General features: G+C 38.5%; 1 protein-coding gene across 1 annotated transcript in view; it reads left to right on the plus strand.

Moving 5' to 3' along the window:
- Positions 1–584: 584 nt before the first annotated feature.
- The window catches only part of mpped1 (metallophosphoesterase domain containing 1), a 91,150-nt gene continuing 75,774 nt past the window's right edge, over positions 585–15,960 (plus strand). The window contains exon 1 of the mRNA XM_008401555.3: positions 585–941. The gene's annotated coding sequence lies outside the window, so the exon portion shown is untranslated. The remainder of the gene's footprint in view (positions 942–15,960) is intronic.

Here is a 15,960-nt window from a genome sequence, read left to right on the forward strand (position 1 = left end):
CCACCAATAATTTAGATTTATATTCCACACAAAAAAATAAATAAACAAATAAATAAATAATAAAAACGAACAGGTGAATCAGTGAATGAGGGTCCAAACATGTTGTTTGTGGCTCAGTGGGAAAAGTGGACAAGGAGCTTTTAATGCCCCAGGATGGGGCATGCTGCCGGTCAGAGCTTTGTGTGTGTGTGTGTGTGTGTGTGTGTGTGTGTGTGTGTGTGTGTGTGTGTGTGTGTGTGTGTGTGTGTGTGTGTGTGTGTGTGTGTGTGTGTGTGTGTGTGTGTGTGTGTGTGTGTACTGGAGGAGCTGATGCTGCAGGTCATTGACAAACTTTTTAATCAACTTTCAATCATTAATTGAGCTCATATGGTCAATTGGAATGTATATGACTGAACTGAAATTATTTTTTTTAATCACGTGCCTTGAGAAGTGAATTGGTGCTCTATAATTGAGTCCGTCTGTTTTGCATGACTCCGTCCAAATGCAACTAATGGAGTTCAAATTGCAACCCAGTTATTCCCCATGTGTCCCTCTATGATGGACACGTCCTCATGGGAAGGAACTCCTCGTGAGAAACTCGGACAGAGACCGGGTGAAAATGTCCAGATATCCCAGCAGCAATGTTGCTGCTGCCCTCTGTCTTCATCTCTGTGTCTGTTGGATGAACTTCAGGACTTCAGCCTGTGCTGAGTTCTGTGGAGATGCCGCGGTCTGTCCTTCCTCCTCCTCCTCCTGGTTCTCTTCCTCCTCCTCCTCTTCCTCCTCCTGCTCCTCTTTATTGTGCAACTAAATCCGTGGCGGATGTCCCTTTAACAGGCAGAGGCAGCCAGCAGCAGAGAGGAAGCAGCACTCTCCTCCTTCAAACTGACCAGCGCGTCTTTCTGGCTTCTTCCGGCCGGCGCGGACCAGAGCATCCAGTCTGCAGCTCTCCCCCACAAGCGGTACGTTTCCTCAGCATCTTCCTCGCCGTGTGTAAGCCCGGGCCATGCCCGGCAGCTCCGTGTCTCACGTTGTGAAGATGTTGCGCTCCGTGTCCGTGTTTTATTCACGTGTCTTTGTGGGATTCTGCGCTGGACTTGAGTGCTTTTCATGTGCAATATGTAAAGGCATCTAAAGCTCGGATGTGTCAGATTTTGCTCTGAACGCTGTCCAGTCCGGTCCGTCACGTGCCAAGCACAAGGACGACATTTGGTGGGACCAAATGGTTGGAAAGTTGAAATCTAGATGAGTGAACGGCTGTGGAGGCAGGGATCTTCTGCAAAGTGAGCAGGAGGGTGATCTTTGACTAGAGCAGTTCTCAAGTTGTGTTTGAACTCTGCAGGGGAATCAATACTTAAAGTAACTGAGGAGCAGAATTAGATGGAAATGAGATTAAAAAAAATAAAAATAATAATAATAAACTACAGGTCTATTTAGGATAAATACAGGCGGGTGTATTAAACAGAGATCAATTTAAAATTTACAGTTTCTCTGACATTACTTATAGATGTTTTAGTAAAATAGCCATTTCTGTTTAATTTGATGAAAAATTAATCATTAAATTATTTCAAATATTTATTTGGAATATGACCTCATATAATGCGAAGAGGGCTATCTGATATTCAGTCTTTAAAACACAACAGTGATGTTTCAGAAATCAGTGTGTGGAGGAAGAATCCAGATTTTCATCCTCTTCTCTCCTGATCGCTCAGCAGATCCATCCGTAATAAATGTAGAAAATGTTGGAAGTAATTTCATTATTTTTCCAGAACCGGATTTTTTCCACTATGGATATTTGGTTCCTTTTAGTCTATTTATTTGATTTTATAAATATATTGTCACTTAACTGTTCCATGTAGAGTTACTGCTCTTGATTTATTTTATTTTATTTTATTTCTTTTGTGTACGCATGTAATAGGAAAAAGTGATCAACCAGAAACAACATACATTATTATTTCATTCAACTAATATACAAATTAAGATTTGAAATGTTGAGAAATTCATAACAAAGAGAAGCAGTAGGTCTGATGAGCCGTTTACTGACACATCTGTCAGTAAACAGCTTTTTTACCTATGGTAAAAATATTACCGATGGTAAAAATATGAAATATTATACAAATGATTTAAAACATTTATAACTAGTGAAAAATAAAAGCATAAAATAAAACAGATGAAGGAAGCTGTCAGAAAGGAGTTCTGACCAGAACTGGACTTACAGAAAGGAGTTCTGACCAGAACTGGACTTACAGAAAGGAGTTCTGACCAGAACTGGACTTACATCAGAGACAATCAGACAAGTTAGAAAACTTCTAATCTGGCATTTTCATACTCAGTGTAATAATCCCAATATAAAACGTGCAAATCTAAAATTATTAAAAACATTTACAACCGATAAAGATATCCATCAGTTCAGCTGTGAAATAACTTGATCTGTGAAAAAAATGTTCACGCTTATTTCTTTAGATGATAAAAACTAGGATTTAAAAAAACAAAAACAACAAACCACGGTTATGTTTGATCAGAATCTGATGCAGTATAATTACTACTGACACTTAAAGGTAAACCGACATTTTGTCAATATTAGTAGATATTTAATTGAACAGTTCTGCAATATTTCACAATTTTATATTGACTTTGAAGTCAGTGTTTACATGCTTTTTAATTTTTATATGCATATATTCTCTTATATATAAATACATATTCTCACTCACACACACACATGCGCACACGCACACACGCACACACTCACACACACACACACACACACACACACACACACACACACACACACACACACACGCACACACACGTGCACACACGCACGCGCACACACACACACATATATAAATCATTTTGAAAGTAAGTAAGTTTTTGGTTTTTCTCTTGTTTGTTTTAAGTTCTGATATTTGAGCTGATCAAAGAAATGAACTCATTTGTATGACAGCAGTGAGAACACATAGGAAGTTGAAATAAGTGTGCGGATCAGAGTTCTGTATTAAACAGCAGCCGAGCGTAAAACAAAGAGAAGAAGATTAGTTCTTTCATTAATAAGGCGCTGCAGGACTCTGCCGAAAACACACACATTCTTGTTTCCTTCAATTCAAGAAACCATTTAAATGAGAAAAATAAAGAACATGCAGAACTAAAAAGTCAAGCAGTGAAAATAAATCATAAATGAATAACAGCGTGATAGTAGATGGGATAAAGATCTACATGCATGTTGCCAAACCCGGCTGGCAATGCAGCCGCCGTCCTCTCGGCCGGACAAGGAATTCCATAACAGGAGAGGAAGGAAGTCAGCTCTTATTATATGTTTCTATTATAAGGGCTGCTGCAAATGTTGATGAAAAGAAAAGTGTAACAACGATTCTGCCTCATTTATTATCAGAGCAGCATTGTCAGTCAACTTTATCAGATTAGTTGCTGTTTTCTCAGGTCTTCTACAGCACAGTTCTGTTTCATACCTACAGACAGTTTGATTTATTCTGCTGTATTTTTTCTGTTTTGGGGAAATTCTCCCGTCAAGAATTCAGCAGCTGCCTTGTTTTCATTACTGCCATAAAAACAGACCAAAAGTACCTGCATTTAACTTAGAACTCATTTAGATTTTGATTCAAGGATGCAAGTAAAGAGTGAGAGCAAACAGGTGTGTGTCACATATTGTTGCCATGGTATTGAAAATATTAGCTATTGTTTAGATTAATGTGGAAAGCCTCATTTTATCTGAGGTATTGAAAATGAAAATGAGTGTCATCAGGTTTCTGCTGGAGAGAAGCCCAGGTTATTAATTCCACCTCAGCAGTCAGCTGGTTACATTAACTACACAAACTGTGTCTCTCATGGCTTCTTTATGATGTCGAGTTCAAAACAGCGTTTCTTTAGAGGGGTCAACGGGTGGTTCTCTTCTGATAACCAAACCATCGCTATGGGTGTTTTTTGCTACCAGAAACAGTTTCAAACAGAGCGCTTTGCTTTTATAACTCCATAACATCTGTTCTGAGACTGAGGCTTTTTTCAGAATATGTTTCTAAATAGTCATCAGTGGTGAAGCAATGCCGTCCACGTTGTCTTCCCTGCTCTTTCTGACTGCGTCCCCTTCCACTGGCGGGTGCCATCGTCATTAATGTGCTTTTGTTGCTGTCATTTTTATCATGGCTCCATATTGTGGTCTGTTAGTTCAGGCGGGGAGCTTTTTCACCTTCTATCATAATATTAGTGAGGATGAGGACAGCAGAATCAACCTGACCAGGCATCCTTTCCTGCTGAAAGGAGCACAGGTTTGCTCTCTCTCCTGTTTTAAGGAATGAAAACAGACCTTTCTGAAATGATGCAGAACCCAGTTTTGGTTGGTTTAAGATGGAAAATCAGCGGGTCTTCTCTCTTTAAAGAGGCAAATTTTATTCATTCAGGTAGAAAAATGTAACTTTTGCAAGGGAGATGCGATTGCCTCAGCTTTGTTATCGCCATGGAAACCTGTGTCTACATAAGAAACAAACACAGTGACACAGCTCTGCTATCAGGCAAGACTTGAAGGTATGGATCATCTTAGTAGTGTTAAATGTTAATTTAAGAAAATATTTTCGAATGTGTTAAAAGAATGAGCGCTCACTCTGGGTCACATTCATCAGACAAATGAAGCTCTTCACGATCCTAATGTGTTAATCCATATTTAAAGTCAGAATACAAATTACAAATTTAACTTATTTGTAATTTTTCATTGTGAACTGCATTTCTGATAAATTATCCTGTAATAAAGACACATTTTCCTTAAAGATATCATTCTGCTAATAATATTAGAGATGTATTAATTTTTATTGCTTGTAGTCATAATTCTCAGCTTCACTCTGCAGAATTTTTTAGATAATTTTGGTCACCTATGAATAACGGGTGTATAATAAATGGTAAATGGACTGATTCTATACAGAACTCTTCTAGTCATCCTGACCACTCAGAGCATTTCATAATCCAGCCACAATTACATTCATTCCTTAGTCTAGTGCCTTGCCCAGGGGCCCATAGACATGACAGGAGAAATCTGGAATCAAACCTACAACCTTCCAACCTTCCAAATGTAGGACAACCACTCCATGCCCTGAACCACCAGGTGCGCCTAATAACCAGTAAAATATTATGTTAATTTAATGAAGTTAAAGTAAATGTGGTAAAACGTAACCACATTATAAGTCAGTGTGGTTTGGAGTCATTCATCTGAAATGATTATGCTTCTTATTTCATCATGTTTGGTAAAAAAAAAAAAAAAAAAAAAAACCCTGACATTTCCTTTAGTATGCATTATGTGTCGTAAAAACATAAATCCACACTGAGAGCTCCTCAGTCGTGCAGCTGATCTGATGACCTGTGTAAGCAGGCACCTTTTCACCGCAGCTCCTCATTCATTTTCCTTCACCAGAAACCACAAGGCCACCGTGCCTGGAGAAACTGAAACGGCATTTTAATGAAGCATCTCCAAATTAAAATCATTTTAATTCAGGCAAAACCTCGTAAATTAAATGAAGTAAACTTGTGATTCATTTGCTGTCAAAAATAATTAAAAACACAGCGCCGCGCAATTCGTTTCTGTTAAAAAACGTAATTGCCTGAAAGCCGTACTGTTTTATTTAAAAGCTTAATTTTTCAGAGCCAAGATGTGCAGCAGAAAGAAAAAAGATTCAGCTGAATGTTAATGGGACATAAAAAAGAAGCGGGCTGCGGTGCGGCAGTGGCGCTGGGGTCCTCAACTCAGCCACCGGCTCTAACGAAACCTTTAACAGAAGGTGTTCTAAAACTCAACATGTTGTCTGATGTCCTGAACAGGCTCAGAATGAGAAGTGCAGCAGGGCCACTGCAGCTTCTGTAGAAGCTAGAGGGGCTCAGGGCTCCGATGGCCGGCCAGCTTGCTGCTGGTCACACTGTTGCCATGCTTCCATCCTGTTGTCATGCAAACTTAGAGCAACCTTTTAAAATGTTGTGAAAAAAATAAAATAAAAGTTAATTAGGTGCTTTTCCATGTACGTATGAATCAATCAGGCTACGCAAAACGTGATTTCATCAGATGTTGACGCCATGCATGGTTGTAAAAAAATAAGATGTAGAAAGTTGTAGACATTTTTCTGAGTTTTGTACACAAACCCACCAGTGGATGGGAAAGTTTGCTATATCAGAACTTATTTGGCAAATGTGTTTCCATCCGGCTTTCAGCACATGAACTCTTTTTCATAAGAGCCAAAAAAACGTGTCAAATGAGCATAAAAACTCTTTGTGAAATCGAGTAAGTTTTGTTTCAAAGTTTGCTGTTTCCATCAATTTTTTCTAATGTAACATCTCAACATGCGCATAATAAACACAATTAGTAGCTCTAGTAGCAAATTCAAATTTTTTTACTGCTTGATCATTTGGAACAAACAATGCAGAAAAATCCATAAAGCATAATAAAAATAAAGTCAGGATTTCCCTCTGACTTCTCTTTAGCCAACAGGTTTGTTTGAGCTGTGGCTCGGGGAGGAAGGAGATTGGTCTGTCAGCAGCTTCACCATCACGTAACAGTTCCACAGTTTGTGAATGTATGACCACGGACCAACCATGTGGGATATATGGATCATTTTATTGCAAACATACAAATGATCTCAAAGTTCTTTCACAGAATAGATTGGTTGGGAAGCTTTTCACTCTTCAAACTGAAGTTTTAAGCACATTTTAAACACAGTGCTAAAAGTGTGTGAATGAGTGTGTTTCCAGGTGTTAAAGACATCTTTGATTTCAGGCACTTGCCCGTTTTGAAGCAGACAGCTACAGAATAAAACCCCGGCTGCTGAGAGCAGCATGTTTCGAGCTGCAGCGCCAACCTGCCGCGTCTGGAAGTGAAAAGAAATCTGGGAAAACTGATGACAGCTTTGGTTTCTCCTATGGGTTATTTTCTGTTTACAGTATCTTACTAAAGTATTCACACTCCTAGAACTTTTCCCATTTGCCCCATTACAGCTACAAACTAGAGCTGAAACGATTCCTGGAGTGATTTGAGTAACTCGATTATTAAAATTCCTCGAGGAAAATTTATCTGCCTCGAAGCCTCGTTAAATTCTGTTTTATTATTTAGCGCACAGTGTTCCGGCCGGGTCGTTATTTGCGTTCCGCTGCGCTCTCACTTCCGTCTGTGTTGTTGACTAAAGCTAAGTGTTAGCAGCATAACGTCCAGCTTTCAAGTTCGGCCTGGGAGGATTTTACTGATTTATGATAACGTCCGGGTTTTGTCTTTTTTCGGGGGACCAATACACATCCTTAAAATGATGGAAGCAATGCTTGGAATACGGCAGCTTTTCTCCTCCCGGAGCGGCTGGTTCAGATCGAATGGTGGGATTATTTATACAGGTTAGCGGATAGACTGAACACTGCGCAGCTTTTGCTTTAGATGCGTAGCTTCAATGAAAATACCGGAAAATAAATTTCATATCATCCCGGTCGCAACAAATGGGTGGCGAAGAGCATCGTGACGTTACATACCAGGGAGATGAGTTTCTGTGTGTGACAAATGCAGACCGTGTCAAATCCCGTTGTTAACATAAACACAAACACTATTAATGGCTGGGCAAGGTGAGAGTTCATCTATTAAACTGACAAGATTAATACATAATCCAAAAGCCAGAGAATAGACATTTTTTTATAATAGCCTCCTCACAAATTGGCTATTTGTGAGGCTGCCTCTTTATTGTTAGGGAAGCTCAAATGTGGAAAAATTGGACTGATATTGATATGTGATAGTAATACTGCTGTTATGTTAGATTTACCAATGTTTTATTTGATCTTTTTTTATCCGATTACCCGATTAATCGTAAGAATAATTGATAGATTACTCGATTACTAAAATATTCGTTTACAACAGCCTTACTACAAACCTTTGGGTATTTTATTGGGATTTTATGTAATGCTATGCATAATTGTATAAGACAAGGAAAAATTTTGCCAAAATGATTTTACAGATAAATCCTTTTGATCTGTACTGTGTTCAGTTCCTTTACTGTAACACCACTAAATAAAACTAGTTGCCTCCAGAAATCACCTAATGAGGAGGCACAGTCCACCTGTGTGTATACCACATGTGCATCTCTCTCTTTGTGTTGGTCTGTCACTTAATATCTCAGTAAAATGATTTAAGGCTTATGGCTTTAAAACAAAAACAGGAAGCAGATCAAGGGCTTTGATTCATTTTTATTCACTCTCATAAATTAGAACTAAATGCCAAAAGGTCACTCTGATACATAGTAATAGTATTGGGACTAGAATTATTTCCACTCATCCAGGAGATGATAACAAAAAAACAAACAAATAATTACAGTAATAAGGTAAGACAATGGAACCACAGAACTAGGTATGTTGCAATAAACAATAAATCAATTATGTGATCAATTAAAACTCAGTAATCTTTATTTTCATAATTTATAGTTTTTCTCTTTTCTCTCTTTCTACCAAAAAACTGGATGATAAAAGTCTTCAGTCTGGTGCTTTTGTCTTAACTAGTCCCTTGTTTGAAGAACAATCTTGTTTACAGAGACTTCATTATTCATTTTATTTGTTGTTTTCTTTGTTTTGTCTTTTTATTTTGGGTATTTAAAATCTCTCCCAGTTCCAGTGTGAAACCTTCATTAGAATTGAAAGCTTCTGGGATCATTTATGAACTTGTTATTGTGGCAGGCCTACAGAACACATTTCATCAGATGTTTTTTCTTACTTTAATTAGAGATATGGAATAATTCAAGTTATTCTATCAGGCATCAAACAGGATTAAATTACAAGAGACATAGAGGAAAATATCTGCTTTCTAGAACATCAACTTGCAATAAGGTGAAAACATTCAGCAAAGAATAGTAAGATTCCAGTATCCATAAACAAGACAATATACTTCCAGTATTTAATTATACAGATGGTGTTATGTTTGAGTCCAAAACTGATTTTCAAAATGACTTAAACCTGGGAGGAGAGTTGACATGGGAGTCTGTAAAACCAAGATTCAGTTGTTCTGAGTCGCGTACGTGATCAAGACAGCTGCATCTGAGCCCAGAGTGTTAGACACTCAGCATCTGCTAATGCATTTCTCTGTCTGACACTAACAGTGTGAGGGACTGTCACTGTCACATTCATGACAACAGAAACACTTTTAAATATGCATGCACAGGCCTTCATGCTCATCCGCTGTGCACAGAATGCACACACACACATCCACCAGCCATGCTGGGATTCGCCTGTGACAAACAACCGCAGTGTGAAGTGTGAAGTGTGTTTCTGTCTCATCAGTGGGCTGTCAGTGTGTGAGGTTGCAGTGAATGATGAATCGAGATGGCACGCCGACATCGCGCGGCGGTCCAGGTGGACTCCGCCAAGCCGCCTGTCCCCAAATTATCGCCTCCTTCTTACACTGTTGCCATCATTCAGCACCTCTCAGTAGCTGCGCTCTGCTTCCAGCAGCCGGTGAAAAATGAGCTGCAGGATTGAATCTGTGTCTTAATAGATGAGACGCACGTAGACGGGCCTAACTCCAGGGACAGGCAGCGAAATCTACCAAATCCTGTTCAGGCTCTAGATTGTCAAAAGCTGTATTCACAGGAACTAAATGTTGCTGCAAATTCATAACATCTTAGAAAAATGTGAAAGCATTCATTAAAACATCTGTAAATATGAAATCATTTGAGAGCTGAATAAATTGCTAGATTTATTTTTCATTCAGTTGGTCGAGTGAAAATATGGAAGGTTGTGCTTTCTGAGTGACTGAAAATGTAGCTGCTGTTAAACCTTTTATTTTTTATTTTTCTACTTGTACACTTGTAATGGAAGACAGCAGCAAAATCCGCTGAATTTAGTTATAAACTTTATATTAATATCAGAATGACACTGAAAGCTGATATTACCAAAATACATATTTTCAACTTAACAAACATACTACTATTGATAACATTATTAATACTAATGTTATTAAATGGGAAGCATACAATCTTTCAATGAACTGACTAATCAAGGGAAACAAGATTCTGAATAATAACTCGGAACAGGCACGTGCAGGGTGGCTGGGGGTGCTTGACCACCTACCCCTTTTGCTCCTTGCCCCCAAGTGCCCTTTTGGTCAATTTCTTTTTTTTTTGTTTTGTTTTTTTTTTTGTATTATTTTTCTAAGCCCTCTTCTGACACATAATAACATGTACTAAACATTTTTGTTTTTTGTTGGGGTTTTTTTGTACAACATAATAAGCCCTCCGGTCACCTTGTTACTTTTGACCTTTTGCACGTGACGCATGATGCAATTGCCTCTCGCAGTGAGATGAGGCGGCTTACTGAAGCTCAAGGTAGCAAACGTTCCAGATTACAGAACAGTTTTTAGTGAATTAAAAAAAAAGTTTTTGGTGAATAAAGTGGAGTAGACTTGCTACTTGTCAGATGACGGAAAACGTTGAAGTATCGTTTCTGCTTCAGCACGGAGTAGCGGTTTAAGCAGAGAGGTAATGAAATACAACAGACACTGACAGGCCTCTGCGTCTGCCTTTCTCCGAAGAACTACTGAGCGGGAGGAGACAGCCAGGTGAGGAAAAACTGTTCTTATCTATCGATTCAGTATTTTTATCAAACATATGTTAGGCTGTTGTTGTGCTATTAGCTAGCTGCTAGCTAATGACTTTGCTAACAAAGCAAGATAACTAAAAAGCTTCTTCCCTGTATCGTTAATGATAGCAGTCATTCTTCAGTATCGCTTATACAATAAGGGCACATCCAAACCCCGATCATCTCCATAATGGACATATGTCTTCTAACTTCCTTTGCTGCATATTGTACATGTTATTTATTCTGGCGTTAGGTAAATGTATCTTGAAGGAGGATAGCACTTAAATAAAAGTCCAACAAGGATATTCATTTAGAATTTAAAATAACTCACCCTGACCTTAACAAACATACTACTATTGATGACATTATTAATACTAATGTTATTAAATGGGAAGCATACAAGACATAATGTAAGTAATAAAAGCGTGTCATTAATGAAGGGGAAAAATCTCGATCCAGACTTTAAGTAAGTTTAGGGACTGGTTCGCAGAGTATGAAGTTAATTGTTTTTCCCCCAGTTATTCAAGGAAAAAAAAAGGTTAACTAAAATTTTATTTTACTTAACCTGAGTTTAATCAAAACCTTTGGAATTGTAATGATTTATTTATTTTTTTTAAACAAAACGTTTTGTTTAATTTTTTAAAATTAAATAACTCATTTTTGTCTTGTGAACTTAAAAAGTTATTTGCTAAACATAAACTTTTATTTGCACACATCAAAAATCTTTTGTTGTGATTTTAGGCCCCACCCACGGCGTCATGTGAGAATCACAAGCAAAACTTTGAGTCACAAACAAAAACTTAGAATAGCAAGAAAAAATGTATGACAAGCGCAAATAATTTTGTTTTGAAAATAATTTTTTCACTTCATGAAACAAAAATGTGTGATTTTAATTTTTATAAAAGTTTTTTAAGCTTTTAAGCTGATTTACATATCTTGCTAAATTGAATATTGCAATACTTTCCTATAACAAAATAGACCTGCAGAAAGAAATTACTAAAAATATCTTACATGTGCATAGTTGTATGCTTTATATAGAGATTTTTAGAGATGTGCCGATCAGGTTTTTTCCTGCCGATACCAATCACCCATGATCACTGATACCGATCACATAATTATTATTATTATTTTTTTATCATAAACACTACCGGTTACATTATGTGGAAAAAGGAACCATGAATTCACCTTAATTTAGACAAAAACTTGTTTTTAATAACTTTTTCCAAGAAGAAAACTAAACAAAACAGGCATTCTGCAAATTGTACTGCTATCAGTAATACTATCTTTAACAGACTGATAACATATGAAGGCTCTGAAGAGGCTAAATAATGCAAAGAGCCAAAATAAAACCTCTCAACATTGCCAAAAAAAATTCAAGTATAAAACTAACATTCAAAGGCAAATACAGGTTCCATTACAGTAAACAATTCTGAGTTACTGAATGAAAACTTCCTGATAGCATGGCGGCTAGCTGATTACTGCTAGTTCTGATTGGCTGTTTCTGACTGAACGGAGTAATTATGCAGAACAGGGATGAGATTGATTCTTTTTTCAGAGATTACCTGTCTCATGTTAGGACAGCGAAAGTTTTAATACGTATGTAAAAGGTATTTTTTTAGGTTAGATGCTGCAGCTTTAAACAGAGGTTCAGTGTGAGAGTCACTACCAGGTGGAGCAGAAGCGGCGCTCCATCTGTGAAATAGCGCGTAGCAGCGGTTCAACAGCGAGAGCAGAACCAGCGTCTTACATCGCAGCTCGAAGACTTTAATAATTTTGCGGGTTATTTGTTTAGCTTTCTGACCGTCATGCTAATCCGGGTGAGTGTTTGTAGCTGTGCGCTGCTTTACCTGCTATCTGATCCTCCATGTCTTTTTTACTGCAATGAGCCTCGATGTAGCCAAACTCCTTCAAGTATGGCATTGTTTTTATGTCTTATTAGTTTTGTTGTGTTGATGCATTTTGACGTGCTTCAATTTTCCTCCGCAACACGCAAACGTCCCCATTCACTCAGTGCGTTATAGTTACCCATCACTTAGGATTTGTTGCTGCGCGTTTGCGCAGTGTGAAGGAAAGAGGAGACCAGCGGCACAGGCAGGCTGCGAAAAGAGATGCAGGTGATTGGTATCGGCAACAAGAGCCAATGATCGCCGATCACTGATCATGCACTTTTTCACGAAAATCGGCCGATTATGATCGGTGACCGATCGATCGGCACACCTCTAGAGATTTTCCTTAGCTTTGATTGTATATCTCACAATTTTGTGATTTATCATTGTTTATTAAACTCTGAAAGCTGTGTGGCTTTGTTAATATTCTGTCCTAGAAGGCGGTTAGATGTGCCCTTTTTTTTGAGCACCTGCCACTTTAGTGGTCTCTGCATGGCCCTGACTCAGAAGGGGAGCGGGGTTTTCAGATGGATGAATGGTCAGTTCAGACACAGAGCACCAGTAGAGTTAGTAGGAAATCAGTGGACTTGCGTCAAACACAAGGACTCTGAAGAAAAGTGGTGCTGATAAGGTTTGATGTGATGAGATGACAAAGAAAGCAGAATATTAGAAAAGAATGTAAAACTGAAAACCTGACAAATACAGACTGGAACAGTAACAATGGAGACAGCTCACAGGTGCAAAACAAGAAAAAGGAAAACAAAAAAACTGAGGTATCAGAACAATCAAGGAATCTGCAAAGGTATTATTCATCATGTCTGCCTGTCATATGGAATGAATCACTTTTTTATAGCAGCTTGTCAATGTTCACTGCTGCCAGGGCTGCACAATGTATTGCAAATTTATTGTTATGGCAGATTCATTCTACCCAATATGCATGTTGCAAACAATTGCAACAACTTCAAATAACTGTTGGATAAACATTTAAGGACCACACATTCAGATTTTCTGTGCTTATGCTGAGTGGTGCTCAGCATAAACTGGTGGAGCTGGTCGTTCATAAGAGTTTAAAAATGTTTAGAAGATAAAAAGGTGATCAGATCACTTAAAACTGCGACTAATTTCACTGCAAAAACAGCAGATGTAACCAACAACTTCTCTTCTTGACATTTCCAAAAAACATATTGCTGAGATGAACATAATTAATTTTACTGTATTTTTTCCAGTAGCTGGACATCATATGTTGTTTTGCAAATATCATGGAAACTCTTCTATTCAAAAGTTTATTTTCATGCAGAAAAATAAGCATATAGAAATAAACTGTTATTTTAAATCAGATCTAAATTTACATTAGAAATTAGTATAAAATGCCAAGACTGGGAATGAGAAGGTACGATTATAGGGTGATTCAAGGAACTCGGGAATTCAAAAATGAAAGGCTTCTTGTATCTTTCTCTGAGTGAGTATTCCTTTGCTTTTGTTGTTGATGAAAGACTTCTTCAAAATACCACTGGAGACTAAAGGATTTCTCAAACATGCATGAAAGAATCAAGGCAACATTTCGGATGTGTTTTTGATGAGGGAATAACACTATAACATGATGTGAAGCTATAGCAAATAACAGTCATATATCCAAGCAGAACTTGTGGACACCTTTCAAAGTTCTTCTTTTTGCGTCTGAAGAATGTGTGTGTTTGGACCAGTGACGTGCGGTGAGGTTCATGGCTGGTGAGGCACTGACTTATGACTTCGACACCATGCATGTTGTTGGACCTATGGAAATTTCGCGCATGCATACAACGCTGGGGGGCAAAAAGATTAATCTTTTACATGTCATCCATAGCCGCGTTAACTCAGTAAAACTTAAAAATGTAGGTATTAATTTCGTGCTATGATCCACAGCAAAAATGATCTGTATTCGCCAAGCTACGCAGACTCGTTGCCATAGCAACTGACATCAATGCCACTTCATGTTTTAGGATTTAACACCAAAAACATTCAATAATTTTGCATACAGAACAGAACATTTAGTCTGTTGTTGTAGTACGTTTTAGGCTTAATGTTTTATTAATAAATAATTGCTGTGGTAGATTAGCTACCACTTCTACTTTACTGAATTATTTAAACATTATCTGTGGCCCACAAAACGCACATTTAATTAGAAAAACAAAACAAAAACATCGTATTGCTGTCTTACCTATACGTATCAATGAAATCCACGCACTGCTAATTCTGCCCAAAAAATACCCGTTCATCCAAAGCCAACTCTATCCTCGGCATGTCTTTTCTACTCTGTTTGAGAATCATCAAACTGTCTTGAAGTAAAATTTCAGCTCCGGTGTTGGTCTTCCTTTAGTTATCATCTCCTGCTTCAATTGAAAATCCACTTTAGAAAACTATTTAAGTGTAGAAATGTCTTTCATGTTGACGTCGGAAGAGAGAAGAAAACAAATATATCGCTGTATTTACTGTGTGGCTAGCTCCATGGATACCTCACTGTTTCTTACTCTGCAGTTGTGCAGTCACAATGTCTGGGATCATTGTGACCCAGACATTGTGACTGCACCCTACAGGGTGGTCTGTTTCATCCTCTGAGCTCGGGTCCTCTACAAGAGGCCTGGGAGCTTGAGGGTTCTTGGCTGTGCCTAGAACGGCACATTTCTGGACTGAGATGTCTGATGTTGTTCCTGGGATCTGTTTGAGCCACTGCTCCAGTTTGGGGGTGACTGCCCTGAGGGCCTTGATGACCACAGGCACCACTGTGGTCTTCACCTTCCAGGTCTTTTTCAGTTCCTCCCTGAGGCCCTGGTATTATATATATATATATATATATATATATGTAAAACTGTAAAACAAGGGGAACGGTATCTGATGGGTGGTTTTAACATAGGGGGAACGGTATCTGATCGGTGAAATATGGCCATCACATAGGGTTCCCCCACTGTAAAACAAGGGGAACGGTATCTGATGGATAGTTTTAACGTAGGGGGAACGGTATCTGATGGGTGAAATATGGCCATCAGATACTGTTCTCCAACTGTAAAACAAGGGGAACGGTATCTGATGGGTGGTTTTAACATAGGGGGAACGGTATCTGATGAGTCAAATATGGCCATCAGATAGGGTTCCCCCACTGTAAAACAAGGGGAACGGTATCTGATGGGTGGTTTTAACATAGGGGGAACGGTATCTGATGGGTGAAATATGGCCATCCGATAGGGTTCCCCCACTGTAAAACAAGGGGAACCGTATCTGATGGGTGGTTTTAACATAGGGGGAACGGTATCGTATGAGTGAAATATGGCCATCAGATAGGGTTCCCCCACTGTAAAACAAGGGGAACGGTATCTGATGGGTGAAATATGGCCATCAGATACCGTTCCCCAACTGTAAAACAAGGGGAACGGTATCTGATGGGTGGTTTTAACATAGGAGGAACGGTATCTGATGGTGAAATATGGCCATCAGATAGGGTTCCCCCACTGTAAAACAAGGGGAACGGTATTTGATGGGT

This window comes from Poecilia reticulata, chromosome 23 (assembly GCF_904066995.2).
Source record: "Poecilia reticulata chromosome 23, P_reticulata-male-v2, whole genome shotgun sequence".
NCBI classification, from domain to species: Eukaryota; Metazoa; Chordata; class Actinopteri; order Cyprinodontiformes; family Poeciliidae; genus Poecilia; species Poecilia reticulata.